Below are 20,758 nucleotides of genomic sequence, written 5' to 3'. Positions count from 1 at the left end.
GTGTATGGACTCAACACTGCCACGATTTGGACACTGTCATTCGGATAATACCTTGCATCCAGAAGGAATTCTTGTGGTGGGCACAGGAATGTCACCTAAACAAGGGACTCTCTGTGACCCGACCAGAGGCGAGTCAGATCATAACGACGGATGCCTCGGACTTGGCTTGGGGAGCACACTTCAATGGAACATGGATTCAAGACACGTGGCCTCCCAGACTACAACATTTGCATATCAACATGAAGGAGATGTTAGCAGTCCAATTTGCCCTGATGGCCTTCAAGGACCTACTTCAACCAGGACAGGTGTTGATTCGAACAGACAACACAACAGTCATGTGGTACATCAACAAGCAGGGGGGAACCCATTCTTATCCTCTTTGCAGACAAGCAATGATATTGTGGGAGACTGCTCTGAGTTTGCACATCGCTCTTCAAGCACGGTTTCTGCCAGGAGCACAGAACTCCCTAGCAGATGTATTGAGCAGACAAATTGTGGACCCCCATGAGTGGAAATTGGATCCTCAGGTATTCCAACAGTTGACAGTGGCTTGGGGAACTCCAGACATAGATCTGTTCGCTTCTCCACTAAATTTCCAACTACCAAAATTTTGCACAAAGATGTTTCACCCAAAAGCTTGGAAAGTGGATGCTCTATCTTTCAGTTGGAACAACCTTCACGTCTATGCTTTCCTCCTCTGCCTCTCCTTCCCAAGGTACTCTTGAAAGTCAGGCGGGACAAGCCTTGCATGATTCTAATAGCACCAGATTGGCCACGTCAGCACTGGTATCCTCTGCTGAGGAGTTTAATTCAGGAGCCTCCTTGGCCTTTGCCACAGATTCCCCACTTGTTGTCCCAGTCAAGCAATCATTTGCTCAATGTCAGGGTGCAGTCCCTGCATCTAACAGCCTGGCGTATTCTGTTTTAGAGCCTGTGGGGTCTCAGCTTCCTCAACAGGTTTTAGATGTCATTTTGGAAGCCAGGCGGCCTAGTACTAGAAAATTTATGCTGATAAATGGAGGAGATTTTTTCTTTGGAGCACAGCAAAGGGCTTTGATGTCTCAGTACCTAATTTGAGTTTTACGCTACAGTACCTTACTGAATTACTAGACAAGGGTTTGTCATTTTCCTCTGTGAAGGTTCATGCTGCAGCCATTTCTGCTCACTATGATTGTGACCCTCCTTTATTTTCTCACCCTTTGTTTAAGCAATTTCTTAGAGGGGCAAAAAATATAAGACCCCCACGTAGAGCTCCTACTCCTTCCTGGGATCTCAATTTTGTGTTGGAGAAGCTTACTTTACCTCCTTTCGAACCTGCAGCTACGTCTGAGTTGAAGTTTTTGTCTTGGAAGACTGCTTTTTTTGTTGGCCATTACTTCTGCTAGGAGGGTCTCTGAATTGCAGGCACTCATGGCAGTTGAACCCTTTCTGGTATTCCATAAGGATAGGGTGTCTTTGCGTACTAACCTTACTTTTATGCCTAAAGTGATTTCTAATGTGGCCTTGAACCAGTCTATTCATTTGCCTACTTTTTATGCTGATCCCCAAAATAAGGGGGAAAAAGTCTTGCATTCTTTGGACATTCACAGGCAGCTACGTTATTATTTGAGCAGAACTAAAGAGTTCAGGCAGACTCTACAGTTATTTATTTCTTTTGCTCTGGGTTCACAAGGGAAAGCTGTTTCAAAGCAAACTATTTCTAAGTGGATTGGTCATTGTATTGCTTTTTGTTATTCTCATCATGGGAAGAATGTTCCTGTTGGGATCAGACCTCATTCCACTAGGGCCACATCTACTGCCTTTTTGAGGGGGGTAGCTACTAAGGATATTTTGGAGGCAGCTACTTTGAGTTCAGTGCACACTTTTACTAAGCATTACCATCTCCCTCTTTATTCCAAGTCTAGGGCTGGGTTTGCCACTGCAGTTTTACAGGGCATGTTAGCAGCTCCTAATGCTTTTTAGTTTGCCAGCCTCCCTTTTCCTTTGCTTTGGGATTCTACCCACAGGTTATGACTGCAGCAATGTGAGACGAAGAACATAGTACAGTTTTGTACCTACCATAAATGTAGATGTTCGAGGATCCACATTGCTGCAGTCCTATTTTCCCTCCCTCCTTCCCCTCTATAGTTTGGGGTTGCTGTCTTTCCTTTGGGATAATTATTATTTTCTTACTTGTGGTTGTTGGGTATTTACTATTTTGGCTCTGGCCTTTCCTTTTTAAGGCCTTCTGACATCTGGGGCAAGAAAGACTAAGGATATAGCGTCGGTCATGCGCTTAAGTACTACTACGTACTGACGTCAGCTCTGGGTGACCATGACCGACGCCAGCCTAACTCTTTGGTATTCGGGCCGACCGAGGACAGCGGACTACCCACAGGTTATGACTGCAGCAATGTGGATCCTCGAACATCTACATTTATGGTAGGTACAAAACTGTACTTTTATTTTTCCTCCTCTGCCTCTGCTCTCCAAGGTACTACTAAAGATCAAGCAAGACAAACCAAGGACGATTTTGATTGCACCAGACTGGCCATGCCAACACTGGTGTACCCCCTCTTGCGCAGTGTCACTGTTGGCCCCATGGCACCTGCCTCAGACTCCTACCCTGCTGTCTCAGCAAGAGAACCAAATTCTGCACCCTCAGCTTCAAGCACTGAACCTAGCAGCCTGGCTAATTACCTAATCTCTCCTTTACCATCCCTCAGTACACCAATGATGGATATCATTTTAGAGGCAAGGAGGCCTAGTACTAGAAAATTTTATGCTGAAAAATGAAGAGATTCTGTGCCTGGAACTAATCTGAAGGGATGAGCACAGCAGTGCCCAGTTTACCTCAGATTTTACAATACTTAACTGAGATGCTTCACAAAAGCCTGTCTTTTTCCTTAAAAAAATTCACGCCTCAGCCATTTCAGCTCATTATAACACAGAACCTCCCCTCTTCTCCATCCACTACTCAAGCAGTTCCTTAGAGGGCAAACCAAAACAAGGCAAAAACTACCGCAAAGAACCAGAAGGAGAGCTCAAACAGTCACCAGCAACAAACCCAAAAGAAATACGTGGAAGTATTTAACGTATCCAAAGTTTATTAAAACCAAGCAACGTTTTCATCGCTCTACTCAAGCAACTTCATCAGAATAAGATGCACAACACAAGTGAATTCACTTTTAAAATTTCATACAGTAGGCGCCAAAGGGTACTGACCTATCAGCGCTACATCTTATGAATATTTAATCAGGAAAAAAACGTCACAAATAAAAAATGTTTAAGTACTCTTTTTTTTTAAAAACATTTTCTAAATACTGTTAAGGAACACAAAGCACAGAACATATCATATGCAGCACACAATTATAGTTCAAGAGACCCCAAACCATTATAAGCTGTAATACCACAATATTCCGAATGTTAACACTATGTCTGTTGAAACTGTGATTATATATGTAATATATAGTAAATAATAAACAGACATAGCAAACTAAAAATAGACATAGCAAACTAAAAAAAAGAAGTAAACGAAAATCAAAAACTCAGTTGCCTAAGGTGCGTTAGTAAGGCACAAATGCACTATAACCAAGATACACTATTGTTTATCTCAAACAACTTTTCAGTTTGAGAAGACAAGCAATATTGCAATTGTCATTTAAACCTGGATGTGAAAAAGCACTTAACTGCCATTCCAGTTCACGACATTCTAACATGAGGGAAGTAGGACCCCCTCTTATGTTATGAACTACATGATCAATAGCTGCGAATTGAAAAGAATGGCCTGGTTTTAAACTAACGTGTTTAGCTAAAGCGTCGTCAGCTTTATTCTTAGTAATTGCATAAGAATGCTCGTAAATTCTATCACAAAATTTTCGATCTGTTTTTCCCACATAGAATGCGGAACAATTTTTACAAACAGCCAAGTAAATGACACCCTTAGAATTACAATCAAACCTATGTAAAATCTGATATTTCTTACTAGCTATTGTAAATGTACTGCCACTTTTAATGTGTTTACACATCTTACAAGCTCCGCAAGGAAAGCAGCCTAATGTTCTACTGTTTGATCTCATTCTATTTGCTTCCAAAAGGCATTTCAAATTAGCTTCTCTTCTGTAAATAATTACAAGGTAAAGACCAATTCTTTCCATTAATATATTGTCTTTATGCAATAAATACCAGTTCTTGAATAAAATAGATTTAACCAAACCGCTATCGTTGTTGAATGTGGTGATAAAACTGGTTTTGAATGTAGTACTAGTGGTAACATGATCAACTATAGGTTGATCAGTACTGGAAACGGGAACACTATTGTGGGCGGCGCAATGGTGCAGCGGTTAATGCTGTCGCCTAACAGCAAGAGGTTCTCCGGTTCGATTCTCGGCTGGGGTGCCTTCTCTGTGGAGTTTGTATGTTTTCCCTGCATTCGCGTGGGTTTCCTCCGGGTACTTCGGTTTCCTCCCACATTCTAAAGACATGCTTCTGGAGCATTTCTCCCCAGGCCACTGCTGAAAACAGGATCTGTGGAACCTAGTCGGACATTCCCGGTCAACAAATGTTAAATAAATAAATAAAATAGAATAAAAATATTCAGTGTGTCCCCTATGACTAAATCATTAGGAATATTATTCACAACAATGTCCAGTTTATTTTGAACCAACTTGTCGAAGATAGGTGGAAAAATACCTGTCCTACGTTTCTTTAACCTCTACCATTAAGTCATGTACCAAGTTTTTAGGGTAATCTCTGTTGATAAACATCCTTTCCAAATATTCACATTCTGCTAAAAAATTGTCTTCAAAAGAACACATTCTCGCCGCTCTAACCAACTCACTTTTAACTATTGAGCACTTCTGTTTAAAAGGATGAGTGGTTGAATAGTGTAAAACAAAGTTGCAGTATGTTGGTTTCCTATAAATAGTAGAATGTAAACTGTGATTACCAGGAATCTTGGTCAGTTTGACATCCAAATAGTTGATAAAACGTATCGAATTTGTATGTGAATTTAAGGAATGTAGTAGTAGAATTTAAATATTTGGTAAGTTTATCAGCTACTAGTCTGTCACCTTTAAGGATGATAAAAATATCATCCAAGAACCTCGTATAATATACTAAAGAGTCCTTGATGTCAGGTTTATCAAATATATACAATTTTTCCCAATATGCCACGAAGAGGTTTGCTAAACTCCCTCCACATGGTGAGCCCATGGCTACACCATGTTTTTTGTAGGAAGTATTGGCCGTTAAATGTGAAGAAATTGTTAGTTAAAATAATGTCAATAAGTTCAGACACAAGATCTATGTCTCTAATCGAGGCATTTATATCCTTCATCATTAAAGCTACCCATTCAACTGCCTCCATGTGAGGAATAGGGGTGTAAAGATCAACCACATCGATGGTCAAAAAGTTAAATGAATACAACATAGCCTTGTCCAGAGTTAAAAACTACTTCAGGGACTTATTTTTAAAAGGCTAGAATTGATCTTGACACTTTCAACTATATTAATATACCTTTCCCTAAATTGCCATTGATGTTCGGCATTCCCAAAATCCACAAGGACTTACTAAATCCACCAGTGAGACCTCTTATAGATGGTAGGGCATCTTTAACATATCCTTGTGCAAAACTTATCGAGACTATTCTTCAAAAATATTTGAAATTGATCCCACAGATTTGTAAAGGCTCATGGTCATTTTTGCATAGCGTTACTGGTTTACTCATTGACCATGACTTTAACTTTTTGACCATCGATGTGGTTGATCTTTACACCTCTATTCCTCACATGGAGGCAGTTGAATGGGTAGCCTTAATGATGAAGGAAATAAATGCCTCAATTAGAGACCTAGATCTTGTCTCAACTTATTGACATTATTTTAACTAACAATTTCTTCACATTTAACGGCCAATACTTCCTACAAAAACATGGTGTAGCCATGGGCTCACCATGTGGAGGGAGTTTAGCGAACCTCTTCGTGGCATATTGGGAAAAATTGTATATATTTGATAAACCTGACATCAAGGACTCTTTAGTATATTATACGAGGTTCTTGGATGATATTTTTATCATCCTTAAAGGTGACAGACTAGTAGCTGATAAACTTACCAAATATTTAAATTCTACTACTACATTCCTTAAATTCACACACACATTCGATACGATTTGTATCGACTATTTGGATGTCAAACTGACCAAGATTCCTGGTAATCACAGTTTACGTTCTACTATTTATAGGAAACCAACATACTGTAACTCTTTTTTACACTATTCAAGCACTCATCCTTTTAAACAGAAGCGCTCAATAGTTGGTCAGTTGGTTAGAGCCGCGAGAATGTGTTCTTTTGAAGACGATTTTTTAGCGGAATGTGAGTATTTGGAAAGGATGTTTGTCAACAGAGGTTACCCTAAAAACTTGGTACATGACTTAATGGTAGAGGTTAAAGACAAACGTAGGACAGGTATTTTTCCACCTACCTTGAACAAGTTGGTTCAAAATAAACTGGACATTGTTGTGAATAATATTCCTAATGATTTAGTCATAGGGGACACATTGAATAGTGTTCCTGTTTCCAGTACTGATCAACCTATAGTTGATCATGTTACCACTAGTACTACATTCAAAAAACAGTTTTATCACCACATTCAACAACGATAGTAGTTTGGTTAAATCTATTTTATTCTATTTTATTCAAGAACTGGTATTTATTGCATAAAGACAATATATTAATGGAAAGAATTGGTCTTTTACCCTGTATTTATTTACAGAAGAGAAGCTAATTTGAAATGCCTTTTGGAAGCAAATAGAATGAGATCAAACAGTAGAACATTAGGCTGCTTTCCTTGCGGAGCTTGTAAGATGTGTAAACACATTAAAAGTGGCAGTACATTTACAATAGCTAGTAAGAAATATCAGATTTTACATAGGTTTGATTGTAATTCTAAGGGTGTCATTTACTTAGCTGTTTGTAAAAAATTGTCCCGCATTCTATGTGGGAAAAACAGATCGAAAATTTTGTGATAGAATTTACGAGCATTCTTACGCAATTACTAAGAATAAAGCTGACAACGCTTTAGCTAAACACGTTAGTTTAAAACCAGGCCATTCTTTTCAATTCGCAGCTATTGATCATGTAGTTCATAACATGAGGGGGTTCCTGACTCCCTCATGTTAGAATGTCGTGAACTGGAATGGCAGTTATTAAATGCCTTTTCACATCCAGGTTTAAATGACAATTGCAATATTGCTAGTCTTCTCAAACCGAAAAGTTGTTTGAGATAAACAATAGTGTATCTTGGTTATAGTGCATTTGTGCCTTACTAACACACCTTAGGCAACTGAGTTTTTGATTTTAGTTTACTTCTGTTTTTTCAGTTTGCTATGTCTATTTTTAGTTTGCTATGTCTGTTTATTATTTACTATATATTACATATATAGTCACAGTTTCAACAGACATAGTGTTAACATTCGGAATATTGTGGTATTACAGCTGTATAATGGTTTGGGGTCTCTTGAACTATAATTGTGTGCTGCATATGATATGTTCTGTGCTTTGTGTTCCTTAAGAGTATTTAGAAAATGTTTTTAAAAAAAGAGTACTTAAACGTTTTTTTATTTGTGACGTTTTTTCTGATTAAATATTCATAAGACGTAGCGCTGATAGGTCAGTACCCTTTGGCACCTACTGTATGAAATTTTAAAAGTGAGTTCACTTGTGTTGTGTATCTTATTCTGATGAAGTTTCTCGAGTAGAGCGAAAACGTTGCTTGGTTTTAATAAACTTTGGATAGGTTAAATACTTCCACGTATTTCTTTTGGGTTTGTTGCTGGTGACTGAGCTCTCCTTCTAGATGTTCATCATGCATACAGCTGCAGTCATAACAGATGGGTTCTCCTGCCGTCAGGCGGGTCCTCGGTCGGCCGAATTCCAAAGTCTAGGTCCGGTGTCGGTTGTCGTCGCTTCTTCCCTAACGTCAGTGCGACAGGGATATAAAAGAACCAGCCGACGCCATTTTCTTCAGTCTTTCTTGCCGCGCGGTGCCTGAAGCAGAAGCAGTTCGCAAGTGCTGGTCGGCCAGCTCCTGAGATTACGAAAAATTTGGAAACCGAAGTCTTCTTAAAAGCTAAGTACTCCATTGGGGAAACTTTTCTTGCCTCAGACCGATGTCAGACAAAGTTAATAATTGTATTTCTTGTGGGAAGCAAATACCGCATAAGGATTTCCATTCCCTCTATGTACCTTGTTTAGGCCCAGACCACGACGTCTCGGTCTGTCACTTTTGTGCTACATTCAACAAACGCACTATTAAGCGTCGGGCGAAGTTCGCCCAGCATTTTTTTGGGAAAGCATTTAACTATACCATGTCGTCGGATACTCAGACTCCGGGTTTGTCTAAAAAACGCAAAGACAAGGACCGGCACTCGAGGTCCGCGGCCTCTACCGACACCACGTGGTCTGGTTCTCAGTGAGGCACCTACGCAGCCCCTGATTACTGATGACACATCTTTGGCAGTGTCTCCTGTACCCGAGGTCGCAGGCTCCTCGGCCCACACCCCGACTACAGCTACCGAAGCCACACTTGGCGTTGAAACACAGAATGTGGACAGGTCCACCTCCACTCAAGGTGTCTTCAGACCTTCCTCTTTTTTCTCCATCAAGGCTTTCACCAAGTCTAAAGCAACCATGCACCCTAAGAGACCAGCTACACAGGGCCCATCTCCAGGCCCCATGCCTAAGAAACAGATGCTTAAAATGGCTGAGGATTTAATTACTCTAATCAGAGGATGTTATGTGATCCTATCTCGCCTACATTCTGTACTGAAGGGCTCGGAGCCGATCCCTCTTCTCCGACTCGGCACGCTATGCTATAGAGCGAAGCCTGTTATTGGCTGAGCTATTTTCTATCCCAGGATGCACCACCACTAATCCCCCAGATCTCATTTGCCGCTTACAAGCTAGGACGTGGTCTCAAACTTGGCTGAGCTAAGTACTGTTTTCTTCAAAGTTTCCTGTCAGGAATTTTGTTATTCTTACCCAAAAAGCTGTTTTAACAGCTATTGTTGGACGAGTGTGTTTTGCTGACATTTGTTGTGGAAAATTGTGCTTGATTAAGGGAAAGGTTTCCCGTTTAAGTTAGAGGGGCCTTCCCCTATTCTTTTTCTAGTGTCTTTTGCTTTTTCAGGAGGTCAAGTACCTGTTTAAGTTAGAGGGTCTTGGCTCTCCTTTTCAGTATATATTTTTTCCTGATATTGTAGTGTATTGTCTCGTTAAAAAAAAAAAAAAAAAAAAAAACTAAAGTTGGTTAAAATTTTTTATTTTGTGTAAAATCTACATTACTGAACAGATACTGCTACTTTAACTTGTTTTCAGTGCCTGTTGTTAGTCAGTATGTCAAAAGAACATAGACCCTCTGGGTTTAAAAAGTGTGCGAGGTGTGGTTATAAAATGTCTATAACCGACGACCACTCCTCGTGCGTATATTGTTTAGGCACCAAGCACCTACAGGAGTCCTGTAGCGTGTGTCATGCCTTTTCTTCTAGAGTCCTCCAAGAGAGGAAGAATAAATTAATATTGAAAGGGCTGATTAAACCCTCCTTCGAGGAGGCCTTATCTTCCTCTTCCTCTCCTACCAAGAAGAAAAAAGCATCGGCTCTGACCAGTCTGTCGGAACCGACTGCTAAGAAACCTAGGCAGGCTTCTCCATCGGCTCCACGGACTTCGGAGCCGAGGGCGGAACGGTCTGCCTCGATGCCTCCAGTCTCGACTCCTCTGGTTTCGGAGCCGAGGACTGAGGCGTCGAGAGGCGGGTCACCTTCATCGGCTCCACTGATTTTGGAGCCGATGAGGGTTACCGGCTCAGACTCTTCCCCTTCGGCGCTGAAGCCCTCCTCGGCACAGAGGGAAATTGTTTTGGGATCTCCCTCTGAACCGATATTGGTCGAGTCCATTCGGAGCCGGTCCCCCAGTCCTTTGGAGCTGATGGAGAAGTCGGTTCGGACCCGATCGGTCTCATCTAGATCCTCCAAGATGTCTGATTCGGACATCGACAGGGTGCTCCTAAGACTTTTCCAGTCTCCTGTGTTCCAAAAGTTAGTTTCGGCTCCAGCCCATTCGGCTTCGGAGCCGATGGTCCACCCTGTAGTTATGGTTCCTCCTCCAACAGCCTCGGCACCGTTGGAGCCGGTGCTGGTGGAGCCGATGGAGGTTTTGGTCGGGCCGACCCTTACTCCAACCCCGGCTCTCGAGTCGGAGTTCGGTACGCGGACCTCCTCTGTCGGCCCCGGGGGGGACGCTTCTGGACTAATGTTTTCGGTCCCAAGCCTTCCTCTCGGTGCGTCGGCTGCGGAGGTACCGTCTAATGTTGTGGCCACGGAGGTGGGACCTTCCCAGGATTCTGGTGGTCCGGCCTTCAGGGCCAGGAGGAGTGCTTTAGCCAAATCCTCTTTGGCTATCTCCACGGTCTCTCCAGCACCTTCCCTGCATACGGAGACTGGGTCTTTGGCAGTCCCCCCATTTCCTTAGACAGTGGAGCCCCGGGGCCTGAGGTCACCCCCACTGGGGGTTCCCCCCCTCCTGGAGGTCCCTCTGAAGCTTCTTCGGAGGAACCTCCAAGGAAAAGATCGTGCAAGAGGAAGCACGTTGACTCCCCCGATGAGTCTCTCATGTCAGATACTGATCTTGATGATGCAGAGGGGTCCCCTAAGTCGTCCTCAGATGATGTCTCCTTTGCAGACATCCTGGAAGCCCTCAAACAACGAGGCGGCTGGCAATCCAAACCCCCTTCTGCTGATGAGTCGGTGTTCCTTAAGGCCTTCGGGGCTCAGCCCTCCGCCTCCTGGGTGTCTCCGCCCTTCAACGAGCTCCTAGATTTGATCTGTCTAAGGGCGTGGGAACACCCAGACTCTGTGGAACCGGTGCCTGCTCGCCCAAATAAGTTCCTGTCAGCACCCCCGGAAAAGGAGTTTTTGACGAAAGGTGTGGCTGTAGATGCCTTGGTGGTGGCATCTGCTACCCAGCAAGATGTAGCAGAGGCTTCGACGTCCGTCCATCCTCCTAATAAGGAGTCTAGGAGCATGGATCGGTACGGTAAGTGCACCCTAAGTTCAGCGGCCTTTACTTTAAGGTCCCTGAACTATCTAACGCACTTCACCAGGTTTCAGAGGGATCTGATCAAGGAGCTTTCAGATACCCTCTTGGGTAACCTACCTGAGCAGCTGGCCCAGACGGTTGGCTCTCAGTTGGCTACGCTGTCATCCATATCAAACTCGTCCATGAGGCTCATTTCTTATGCGGCCGAAGGCAGTAGAGGCGGTACAGGTATTGCTCTATGGAGGCAAGCCTGGCTCCGCCTGTGTCATTTTGCGGAGGCCTTCAAGTCTTCCTTTGCCGACGCCCCCTTTGATGGGTCCTCCTTGTTTGGACTCTAGGTAAAGGACACATTGACCCGCTGCGAGCAAGAAGGTAAGACTTTGACTGCCGTAGGGGCACGATTTTCCACTCCCTTTCGGCCTTATCCCAAGGCTAAAAGAGGAGGGAAAATGTGGTTCCGTAGATCTTAGAAGTCTTATCCCTCACAGCAGGACGATCCCCCTTCTAGAGGCAGAGGAGGGGGAAATTCTTCTGGAAGACGCCGTCCCAGAGGCGGCAGAGGCCCCCGCAACACTGGAGACCGCGAGTCCTTTCGTGGCTCTTCAGCCTTTCACAGTCCCTGAGGGATTGCCCGACTGTGCAGCTCCGGAGCCAGTCGGGGGTCGTTTTTCGAGGCACCTAAAAGCCTGGGAAGGTATCACTCAGGACCGATGGGTGCTTCGAATTATCGCCGGAGGTTACTCCCATCCCCTTTTCTCACTCCCCACCTCAGTCCAAAAAAATCCCGGACCCGCCACCCAGTCAACGGGAAATTGCAGCCTTAGAGGTTTCAAAGCTGCTTCAAAAAGGAGTCATCCAACCAGTCCCCGCAGACCAGATCGGATTAGGGACTTACTCAAGATTCTTTTTGGTGCCAAAAAAGACCGGGGACTTGAGGCCCATTTTGGATCTCGGCATTCTAAATCGTTCGGTCAAAAAGTCCAAGTTCCGAATGGTCACCCTACAATCCATTCTCCCACTCCTAGAGAAAGGTGTTTGGATGTGCTCCATAGATCTCAAGGACGCTTATTACCATATCATGGTACATCAAGCGTCCAGGAGACATCTGCGCTTCTGCCTAGGAGACAGTTTTTTTCAGTTCCGCGCGCTGCCCTTTGGTCTCACCACAGCCCCCAGGGTGTTCACCAAATGTTTGGCGGTCGTGACTGCTCACCTGAGAAGTCTGGGATTCAAGGTGTTTCCGTATCTAGACGACTGGCTCCTGACTGCCACCTCCAAGCATCTACTATTGCGGAGCCTACAAGCCACAATATCACTGGGCACTTCCCTTGGAATCACCTTCAATTGGCCAAAGTCTGTGTTGCTGCCATCTCAACGCATAAGATTCATCGGAGTAGAGATAGACTCAAACTGAATGCGGGTCTATCTACCTACAGAAAGGATACAAACCATACAGGCTCAAGTTCGAGCCTTACTTCCCAGATCCAAAGTCCCAGCCAGAATGGTCCTGCAGCTATTGGGATCTATGTCCGCCACGGTTCTTCTAGTTCCCCTAGCAAGGTTGCACATGAGAATTCTCCAGTGGCTCCTTTCAACACAGTGGTCCTTTCAGGATCTCCCTCTGTCACCTCATATGGATCACGGAAACCTGCAAACGGGACCTTCGCTGGTGGCTGGTGCCCTCCAATCTGGATCAGGGATGACCCTTTGTTCCACCTCCTCCTGTGGCCACTTTGACTACGGACGCCTCCCAGATGGGGTGGGGGGGGGCATTCCCTGGGCAGGTCAGTCCAAGGCAAATGGCATTCGGAAGAGACCCTACTTCATATCAACATCTTAGAAATGAGGGCGGTGTTTCTGTCCCTACAAGCCCTTCACGATTACCTCCCTCAGGGCGTAATTGCCGTTCACTCCTACAACATATCAGTAGTCTGGTACCTGAACAAGCACGGAGGGACCAGATCATACCCCCTTTGCAGAGAGGCCATGAGAGTTTGGGAATGGGCAGTGTCGACCAAACGATTTCTAGTGGCGGCTCATATCCCTGGCAAGTCCAATGTGATAGCCGACAGACTGAGCAGAACTATCCTCTCTCCACACGAGTGGTCTCTGAACATTACGGTTGCAAATCAGATTTTCAGCAAATGGGGAATTCCTTGTTGCGACCTCTTGCAACCCGCTGAATGCGAAGTGCAAAAAGTTCTTCTCCCTCACTCTGGCTCCGGGGGAGAGCCCTATGGATGCACTAGCCCATCCGTGGCCCACCGGCTTGCTATATGCTTTTCCCCCAGTTCCCCTCCTTCCCAGAGTGATCCAAAAGGCGTCTCACTTGGGGAGCAAAATGATCTTAGTTGCTCCTTACTGGCCTCATCAGGTATGGTTCCCCTATCTTCGGAAATATGCACTGGACGGTCCATGGTTCCTGGATCAGATTCCAGACCTATTAGTTCATCAGTCGGGACTACTCCACCAGTCCCTACACACCTTGAAATTGACAGCTTGGCTCCTCCTCTTCCGACTATAGTCAGGAATCATACCTTAGATCCGGAAGTTGTACACATCTTATCTTCGGCCCACAAGTCTGCCACTAAGAAATTGTATTCTAGCAAATGGAAGAGATTTGCTATTTGGGCTCAACTCCGGGGTCTGGATCCCATCACTATTCCTGTATCAGAAGTCCTGAAATTTCTAACTTCCCTTTTCAATCAAGGTTCTTCAGTCTCTACCATCAAGGTTCAATTGGCAGCTATTTCCAATTTTCACGAGTCTATAAACCCACCTTTAATGAGCAACAGATTGTGTAAGACCTTCATCAAAGGTGCTGCGCTTTTACGACCTCCGATTTCTCATCCTGCTCCTCCATGGGATCTCTATGTGGTGTTACGTGCCTTAACTTCCTCCCCCTTCGAACCGGCAGCAACATGTGATTTAAAATTTCTATCGTGGAAAACTGCCTTTCTGGTTGCAATTACTTCTGCCAGAAGGGTTTCAGAGCTTCAAGCTTTGTCTGTAAAACCTCCGTACCTGTTTTTTCACAAAGATAGAGTATCTCTCAGGCCAAATCCATCCTTTGTCTCTAAGGTTTGTTCCAGTTTTTGCCTACAACAGTCATTAGAACTTCCAGTTTTCTTTCCAAAGTACTCAAACAAAGCGGAATACATATTCCACACATTAGATGTCCACAGGCAATTGCGTTTTTATTTAGATAGGACCAAACAAACAAGGAAAACAGATCAATTGTTTGTATCCTTTTCGGATAATAAATTGGGCAAAGCCGTCACAAAGGTCACTATTGCCAAATGGATCAGGGACTGTATTAGTCAGGCTTATTCCTCTTCTAATAAAGAGCTTACGACTTCTGTCAAAGCTCATTCTACAAGGGCTACAGCTACTTCAATAGCATTCCATTCTAAGCTTGCCATTAGTGACATTTGTGCTGCGGCTACGTGGTCTTCCCCGCACACTTTCATTTCTCACTACAAATTGGATGTGGCATCTAGGGGGCGAGCTTCATTTGGTTCCACAGTGCTCAGGAGTGTTTTCCAGTGAGCCACCCAGGATTTAGGTGCTAGGGACGCTGTCCCATCAGTACAGAATGTAGGCGAGATAGGATCATCTTTTAGTTATGTACTTACCATAACTTTAGATGTTTGGGATCCATCTCGCCTACATTCCCAATAACCCACCCTCCTTCCCCCTTCCTTGGAGATCAGAGGAGATCAGAAGGTCCGAATCCTGTTGTTTCATCTTGAAACATCTGGCAATGTTATATAAACAAGTTATGTATGTGTGCATGAATGCGGACAAACAAGATCTGGGGGATTAGTGGTGGTGCATCCTGGGATAGAAAATAGCTCAGCCAATAAGAGGCTTTGTTCTATAGCATAGCGTGCCGAGTCGGAGCCGAGGGATCGGCTCCGAGCCCATCAGTACAGAATGTAGGCGAGATGGATTCCAAACATCTAAAGTTATGGTAAGTACATAACTAAAATTTCCTCCGTACAAAAGGCCCAGAGTGGAGGAAGATTTCCCCCTCCGATCAGGGCTCCATTATTTCAGAACACTCTGATGATCAGGAACAGTCTTACTCCCCTTTTGAAGACTCTGATGCAGAGGAGTCTATTCCTTCTGTATCCCCCCCTGAGGATTACTCATTTGGGGAAACTTTGCATACCTTAAGGGAACACTTCCACTGGGAAGGCCAGGATTATTCAGATTCCAAGAAAAGGCTCAGGGAATTTCTTTTGTTACCCCAGCACAGGCCTCTGGCTATACCTCCTGTCTTGGACATCCTAGATGATGTTTACTCAGAGGCCTGCCTTAACCCGGACTCTCTACCTCCAGCTCCAGTTAAGCCTGACAGGTACTACAGGGTTCCTGACTCACACCAATTTCTTTACAAAAGCCATGCTGCTGACCTAGAAACCATCTCACAGGGGCCCAAGGGAGTTAAGGCTTCCATTGCCAAAAATCCATTGCCTTCCGAGAGAGATTCCAGATCCTTAGAAAGGTGGGGAAAAAAGGTATATACCTCGGCTACCTTAACCATGAGGGCCTTAAACTGTCAGTTTCATATGCTAAAATACCAACAGTTTCTGTTATCTCAATTGAAAAGTAAAATGTCACAACCTGAACAACCAGACTTGAAGGAGTTGCAGGATTTGATGCATAGTGCAGAACAATGGGTAAACATACCTTACAATGTGGTTTTGATGCTCTAGAGGCCTCATGTAGAGCTGCTGTTACAGGCTGTCATACGTAGGCATGCCTGGCTCAAGGAACAAGCCTTGCCTGATCATGTCAAAGCTAAATTACTAGACGCCCCTCTTCAAAAGGATGTACTATTTGGGGCAAATGCTGAGGAAGTATTACGGAAAATGGAGGAAAAAGCTAAATCAATGCAAACTGTGAAAGAATTTCTGCAGGTTCAGCCCCCACGTTTTAGTAGAAATTGGCCTTCCAAAAACTGGTCCTTTCCTGCCACAGACAGACCCCAAAGAGGCAGATAACCCAAAGAGGCAGATACAGGCGCCCGAGGGGCAGAGGACAATCACAAGGATCGTACAGAGGCAGACAATGGCAAGCTCCTACACAGAGGTGGTGACGACAACTCACAATCTTTCAGAAAGCAAACCCAATGACTTTCCCCTTTGCAGGCCAACCAGGTCTCAAATGGCAGCCCCCTTAGGAGGAAAGCTGGCACTATTCTCAAAAAATTGGCATGTCACAAAGGACAAATGGATCCTGGACATTATAAACAGAGGCTACAAATTCCATTTTCATACCCTTCCTAAATGAGAGGCATGCCAAAACTGCCACACAATCAAAGGGCAGAGGCACTAAAGCAAATTTCAGATCTTATAAAAATGAAAGCAATTCAAGAGGTACCTACACACGAACAAGGTCAAGTTTTTATTCCAGGCTATTTTTGGTGCCAAGGAAGGGAACCGATTGGAGACCTGTTTTGAATCTTTCCATCCTAAGCACATTCCTACTCGTACCAAAATTCAAGATGCTCACTCTACAGCAACTTCTTCCCATGCTGGGCAAGGAGTCTTGGCTGGTAACATTGGACCTCAAGGAGGCATACCTGCTTGTCCCAGTCAGACAAAATTGCAGAAGATACCTCAGATTTCTTGCAGGTTCAACCCATTATCAATTCTCTGCATTGCCCTTTGGCTTATCTACTGTGCCCAGAGTATTCACGAAATGCCTGGCATCAGTAATTGCCTACTGCAGACTTCAAGGGATAGAAATATACCCTTATTTGGACGACTGCCTGATCCAAGCGGACAGCAAGCACATTCTTCTGAAACATCTGGCTTATGTAATAATGTTATTAAACTCTCTGGGATACACAGTCAACAAAGAGAAATCAAGGCTAATACCCTCTCGGAATATAATTTTCCTGGGTGCCAATTTGGACACAAACACCCAGATGGCCTACCTCATGCCAGAGAAGCAGGGCAACTAATTCAATATTTCAGAACACTGGCAAATTGCACCAGGCTGACTGCAAGGAAAATCCTGCAGGCTCTGGGATTCATGGCATCTTGCATCTTACTAATCCCATGTGCAAAGCTGCATATGAGAAAACTACAATGGTACCTAAAAAACATATGGTCTCAACACAGCCACAGTTTGGAAACAATAATACCACTAATTCCATGTCTGCAAAAGGAATTTCTGTGGTGGGCTCAAGCATGTCAAACAAACACAGGTCTTCCATTCAGCAAGCCTCAAGCAAATCAAGTCATCACAACAGACGCCTTGGACTACGCCTGGGGGGGCGCACATGACAGACCGGTGCATTCAGGGCAAATGGTCCCAAAAAGAAAAGCACCTTAACATCATCAAAAAGAAATGCTAGCAGTAATAAATGCTATTATAGCTTTCAAGGACCTTCTACAACCAGGTCAACTATTGATAAGAACAGACAACACCACAGTTATGTGGTACATAAACAAGCAGGGAGGAACACATTCTTATCCCCTATGCAGACTGGCCATGTCACTTTGGAACATGGCCATGGACTCTAAATGGAACTACAAGCACAGTACTTGCCAGGCAAGGAAAACACGCTGGCAGACAACCTAAGCAGGAATATGACAGATCCACACGAATATGACAGATCCACACGAATGGAAGTTGCATCCAAAAGTTTTTACAGAAATAATCCAAGAATGGGGAAGGCCAGACATAGATCTCTTTGCCTCCCACAAAAATCAACAAAATTCTGCTCGAGGATCTTCCATCCAAAGGCCTGGAGAGTGGACGCTCTCTCTTTCAGTTGGACATCAATGACAGTTTATGCCTTCCCGCCTCTTCCTCTGCTGCCCAAAGTCCTATTGAAGACCAGAGCAGACAGACCAAAGATGATCCTCATTGCTCCGGACTGGCCAAGGCAACACTGGTACCCACTCCTGAGGAGCCTGACTCATTCCTCTCCATGGACCCTGCCTCTAATGCCTTTTCTTCTGACTCAGCACAAATTCAAAACTCTTCACAGTCAGCTAAAAACACTCAGTCTAGCCGCATGGAAGATTCCTTAGCATCACAGCAGGCCCTACTCTCCAAGGAGGTGCAGGATGTCATTTTGGAGGCCAGAAGGCCATCAACTAGAAAAGCTTGCAAAATGGAAACGTTTTTGTGTCTGGAATGAGAAAAAGGGCCAGAACCCTGGAAAACTGAATTTACCTCAAATACCACAATATTTGGCTGAACTGCTAAGCAGTGGACTTTCGTTCTCCTCCATCAAAATCCATGCCTCAGCCATTTCTGCAGAATACAACACTGATCCTCCTTTATTCTCTCACCCTCTTAAGACAGTTCCCCAGAGGGGCTAAGAATTTAAGACCTCCAAGGAAACCACCAATACCTGCTTGGGATCTTAATTTCATTCTGGAAAAACTGACTTTGCCTCCTTTTGAGCCAGCTGCCTCATCAGATTTGCAATATTTGTCCTGGAAAACAGCTTTCCTTCTGGCTATCACTTCAGCTCATAGAGTTTCAGAACTACAGGCTCACATGGCTGTCCAGACTTTTATCATCTTCCATCAGGACAGAGTTTCCTTATGAACCAACCCGTCCTTTATGCCTAAAGTGGTATCCAGGGTAGCTTTAAATCAGGCCATACATTTACCTACTTTTTATCCCAATCCTCAAAACAACTGGGAGAGATTACTACATTCCTTGGACACCCACAGGCAACTGCATTATTATTTGGACAGAACAAAACCTTTCAGAAAATCAGAACAGCTCTTTGTTGCCTATGCGGTAGGAGCTCAAGGAAAGCCAATTTCCAAACAGACAATCTCAAAATGGATAGCCCACTGCATACGCTTTTGCTATTCCTTTCATGGCAAAACTTTACCTACAGGCATTAGAACTCATTCCACCAGGGCCACAGCCACATCTGCAGCCTTCCTTAGAGGAGTTCCTACCAAGGATATCTTGGAGGCAGCCACTTGGAGTTCTGTGCATACCTTCTCCAAACACTACAACCTACCATTATATTCCAAATCTAGAGCAGGCTTTGCCACTGCAGTCTTGCAGGGCATTTTGGCTCCTAGTTCCACCTAGTGCCTACTACCCCTTTCTTAGCTTTGGGATTCTACCCATCTGTTATGACTGCAACTGTATGTACGATGAACATAGTACAGTTTTGTACCTACCATAAATGTAGATGTTCAAGTGCTAATACAGCTGCAGTCCAGGTTTCCCTCCCTCCTTCCCCTCTAGGGGTATTCTTTTATGGTGTATTTGCTTGCAGCTACTGTTTTTTGATTATATTGCATTGCATTACTACATAATTTTATGTATTGCCTTCCTTCTGGGGGCACCTGACATCTGGGTCAAGAAAAACTGAAGAAAATGGCGTCTGCTGGTTCTTTTATACCCCTGTCGCACTGACGTCAGGGAAGAAGCTACGACAACCGACGCCAGACCTAGACTTTGGAATTCGGCCGACCGAGGACCCGCCTGACGGCAGGAGAACCCATCTGTTATGACTGCAGCTGTATTAGCTCTCTAACATCTACATTTATGGTCGGTACAAAACTGTACTTTCCTTAGAGGGGCCAAAAATTTTAGACCACCCAGGAGAGCAACAACTCCAGCCTGGGACTTTAACTTTGTATTGGAGAAACTCACTCTACCTCCTTTCGAGCCAGCTGGTACTGCAGATTTAAAATTCCTTTCTTGGAAAACAGCTTTCCTTTTAGCAATCACTTCAGCAAGAAGGATGTCTGAATTACAGGCCCTTATGGCAGTGGAGCCTTTCATCATCTTTCATGTGTACAGGGTGTCCCTCAGGACCAATCCCTCTTTCATGCCCAAGGTGGTATCCAGTGTGGCCCTTAATCAGTCCATTCATTTGCCAACCTTCTTTCCTAATCTACAGAACAAAGGGAATGGATACTGCACTCCTTAGATGTGCACAGACAACTTAGATTCTACTTGGACAGGACTAAACCTCAAAGGAAATCTGAACAACTGCTGGTGGCATTTGCTTCAGGGACAGGGGGAAAGGCTGTTTCAAAGCAAACCATTTCTAAATGGGTAGGCCATTGCATTAATTTCTGCTATAAGCATCATGGAAAACCTATCCCACAGGGGATCAAACCCCATTCAACCAGGGCTGCATTTTACCTCTACAGCATTTCTCAGAGGTGTACCTACCAGGGAAATCCTAGAAGCTGCTACGTGGAGTTCTGTACATACTTTTACCATTTGCTAATTTTCTCTAAATCCAGAGCTGGCTTTGCCACTGCAGTTTTGCAGGGCCTTATAGCTGGTCCTAATGCTATCTAAATTCCTCCTCCCATCCTTAGCTTTGGGAATCTACCCAAATGTGATGACTGCAACAGTGGAACACGAACATAGTACAGTTGTGTACACTTACCGTAAATGTAGATGTTCGAGTGTATTCACTGTTGCATTCCTGGTTATCCTCCCTCCAGCCCCCTGACTTCTTTTGGCTATACCTCTTCTCTCCTTTACTATGCTCAAAAGCTTTTTGGTGTATTTGCTTTTTTGTTGGAGGTATAACCTTGTATATTTATAGATTTAATTTCTTCTCATTAGTGGCGCACCTGACATCTGGGGCAAGAAAACTGATGTAATGGCGTCAGTTGCATGTTTTATACCTGTAACGACCTGACGTCACGGAAGAAGAGACCTACGAC

General features: G+C 44.3%; 1 protein-coding gene across 3 annotated transcripts in view; it reads left to right on the top strand.

The window, feature by feature from the left end:
- The window catches only part of CCNB3 (cyclin B3), a 1,510,800-nt gene that overhangs the window by 1,186,967 nt on the left and 303,075 nt on the right, over positions 1–20,758 (top strand). The window lies entirely within an intron of this gene.

The sequence above is a fragment of the Protopterus annectens genome, chromosome 15.part0, assembly GCF_019279795.1.
Source record: "Protopterus annectens isolate FY-2018-M chromosome 15.part0, PAN1.0, whole genome shotgun sequence".
NCBI classification, from domain to species: domain Eukaryota; kingdom Metazoa; phylum Chordata; order Ceratodontiformes; family Protopteridae; genus Protopterus; species Protopterus annectens.
The sequence above is the reverse complement of the archived record's forward strand: the minus strand, read 5'-3'. Positions and strand labels throughout refer to the sequence as shown.